Here is a 3403-nt window from a genome sequence, read left to right on the forward strand (position 1 = left end):
TGGGTATTATTGTTTGTTACTCTCGTGATGAATGACGTCTTGGTAGGAGTCGGAGCTGTTGAACTGAGAACAACTCATGCATTTGACGGTGAAGTACTATTTGGTTTAGGTGTGTTTCGCCTTATATACGTCAACTATATTACATGCATATATTATCCATATGTGAGTGAATTAAAAATTTGATTTTTGGATTTGCTATATTTGTTAGAGTGTTGAATTACATCCGTAGTGATCAACGCCGAGCTGTTCTTCCAAAGCGTACTGTTAAATGATCTTATTCATTTTTTTATGATTATTTAATCAAGTATAGAGATAACCTAAATATATATTTATAAAGTTATAAATTGTTAATTTACTTTTTCTTTTTTGTATATATTATTATTTTTGAAGGTTGCATTGATTATTCGACTTAAATTTATAATAAGAATACCATTAAATATTTAGTTTTGATTCACATATAAGATCTAGCCAAAATAGTTATTTTAAAAAAATAGTCATTTCCCGAACAACAACTAACAAAACATATTAAATAATAAATTAACTCATTTTAAAAAATTATATCGATATATTATGTCAAAGTGGAACATCAACTTAAATAAAAATAAACCTAAGGATCTCCCTGTACCGTTTGGTTACGTCAAAGATCACAATATCCAAAGTCTTGAACGAAGCTAATCCAAGCAGAAACAACTTCTATCAAAGGTATAATTGAAGATGTAATTGCTATAATACCATTATGCATCATTATTATCCAATCACAGAAACTATTTGACGTTGCGACTTCAGGGACAACGAGTATCATTATGACAGGGGTCATGATGTGGATGATCGGTGCCAATATTAATATCTTCATGATTTTGTTTGTGTTCCAGGGGTTGTCGACTTCAATCAAAGCGCTACTCGATGTGCACAAAGGTAGCTTAAATAATTTTATAATAACCACCTGCACTCATCTAAAAAATATCAATACATTTACAGTATTCGAACCTTATAGCAACATGGGCCATAGTTTGCTCAAGTACAAGGCTATCTACATTTTGATCCATTCTGTCGTGTTGGGGGTAGTAATTAATAAACTTCTGAATGTAGGGCTGTTGCCCTCTTCGCCTTCAGACTGGATTGATCTTGTTCCGCCTTTTTCAGTAACTCCTCAATTTTCACCATATCTCTAAAAAACTCTGTTATTTATTTTTTTATATCTATATTGTATTTAGCAAAATCAAGCAGTTGTTGATGCCACAGTAATTCATTGAAAAATTGATTTGAGATTTATTGTATATTTTCATTTGAATACATGTATACATACGGGTGGGCACTAAACTCTTTTCTGAGCCAATATGTTTTTAACATATATTTAGGTAAAATATAGATGATATACAAAAAAACTTATCTCTTTTGTCATTGTTAATCTAACTAATTATGATATTAATCTCTGTAACTTGGAACATAAAAAAAAGAAAAGAAATATATTTCTATATGAATTTTCTATTTTGCAAATCAAAGCATCCCTTCTTTATACATGCTTTCAATTTATGCCTTGTACACTTGTTTCGCCTGGAATCTCTGCAGCTTCAAGGTGTTTGTTAATATCTGCTTAGTCAAAAATGGCTACGACTCCAAATACACATTTTTTGGCTGCTCAAAAGATAGCAGCCCTCCTTTTTTGGTCAGCGCATTTAAGGTATCCAGATACTGTTTTCTGACAGCTTTAGTTTTACATAGTCCTTGGAAGCCGATTGAGCCGTCGATGGTTCCCCCACTTTTATTGGCAATGTCTATAAGAGCTTCTTCTTTGGGCACGATTACCGCCACTGCAAAATTTTAACTTGCCTCGCCATGCACAAATATTTATTGGATCAATTCGGTTTTCACGTACACGCCTTCAACCTTTTATGGCGCCACGTATTCGCCTTGCTGAAGCTTGAAAATGTTTTTTTTGCGGTCGATAATCTTCACAGAGCCGTTGGGTAGTAATTCACCGACATCTCCAGTGTGCAACCAGCCTTGACTATCCAGTGCCTACAATGTTTTTTCCTGGTTTTTGTAATATCCTTTGAAGATGGCGGGGCCTCGTAAACATATTTCGCCTCGAGGGTTTTTGTCTGTGGATCGGTAGTTCATTTCGGTGATATCTTCAAGCTTAAACTCGATTGCTGGCAAAGGCCCTCCGACATGACCTGTCTAGGGATCCTTGGAATTGGTTGCAAAGCTAGCGCCTGTCGATTCAGTCTGTCCGTATCCTTCTAAAAAAGGGCAGCAGACAATCATCTTCATAAAGACCATAATATGGGGTAGGATGGGCGCGCTCCCAGTACACATCAGTCTTATTCTCCCTCCAAGTCCCTCCTTAGTTTTCGAAAAAACAATGTTGTCATAAAGTGAGTGCTAGTAGTCTCCTTTGGTAGTAATATTTTATGTTTTTGCGTTCACTGCTTTATCGATGAGACACTTTGTCATTCCCGTGGCCTCTGTAAATCTTTTATGGATGGCATCGTACAAACGATTGTAAATTCGTGGCACACTCACAAACACTGTTGGTCGAACAATCAGAATATCATCTTTGATTTTCTGGGTATCTCCTCCGTAAAAGACAATGTTAGATCCTTTGTAAAGGAGACTGTAAACGAATAATGTTTCCATAACATGGGGCAAAGGAAGGTATGAGAGATAGACATCGGTAGGATAAAGTGCCATTTATTCATGATGTTCGACTTATGCACAAATGGCCACGAAGTTTCGATGGGTCAACATCGCTCCTTTGGGAGGGCCAGTCGTACCCGATGTATAGCAGAAAGAACTGACTGAATCGGGTGAAATAAGGGGTACAGTAACATTTCGACTCTTTCCTGCCTCAATGAACTCATGATAGTCGACGAGAGTGATTCCCATTTTGAGTGCTTTTTGTTTAATTTAAGCACCGACTTAATCAAAGCAGACATAAGTCTTAAGTTTGATGAGGCTTTTGAGTTTAAACAAAATATCAAGTGATTCTTTGCTTCCAAACATTATAGTGAGATGTGTTTATTCGAGTACATGTGTTATGTTTTCCGGACCCAATGTATCATAACTATTATTTTTATAAATATTAAACGGTAAGCAAATTTATATATATTTTTTTTATACATTGGTATGACGACTATTCCATAGAGCTGACATCCAATGCTCACTTGAAGCCATTCCTCTCTGTTTTTTGAGAAAATGGCAGCGAAGCGCATCGGAAGTCCAGGCACCTCCTCAATGATAGGAGCCAAATCCTGGTAAAGAAGTCCTTTTCCAATGGCTTCCGAAACAGTTTGCAAATCAGCGTAAGTTCGATTTTCGACTTGACTTTGAGAAGTTCCATTTGTATTGTTTGTAACAATTTTACCTGTTGACAAGATATAAAGGAGATAGAAAGGTATTT

The 3403-nt window shown here is 35.9% G+C and overlaps 1 long non-coding RNA gene and 1 pseudogene across 1 annotated transcript; one reads left to right on the top strand and one right to left on the bottom strand.

The window, feature by feature from the left end:
* The first annotated feature begins 978 nt into the window (after positions 1-978).
* Positions 979-1336, top strand: LOC148298937 (uncharacterized). Its single transcript, XR_015839137.1, has 2 exons — positions 979-1142; positions 1215-1336. It is a non-coding gene; the product is annotated as an uncharacterized LOC148298937 (long non-coding RNA).
* A 356-nt stretch (positions 1337-1692) lies between these two features.
* LOC148298938 (long-chain-fatty-acid--CoA ligase 1 pseudogene) lies at positions 1693-3035 on the bottom strand (annotated as a pseudogene).
* Between the last annotated feature and the right edge of the window lie 368 nt (positions 3036-3403).

Source organism: Brachycentrus maculatus, unplaced genomic scaffold (genome assembly GCF_059751285.1).
Source record: "Brachycentrus maculatus isolate JH-2025_06_01 unplaced genomic scaffold, ASM5975128v1 h1tg001486l, whole genome shotgun sequence".
NCBI classification, from domain to species: Eukaryota; Metazoa; Arthropoda; class Insecta; order Trichoptera; family Brachycentridae; genus Brachycentrus; species Brachycentrus maculatus.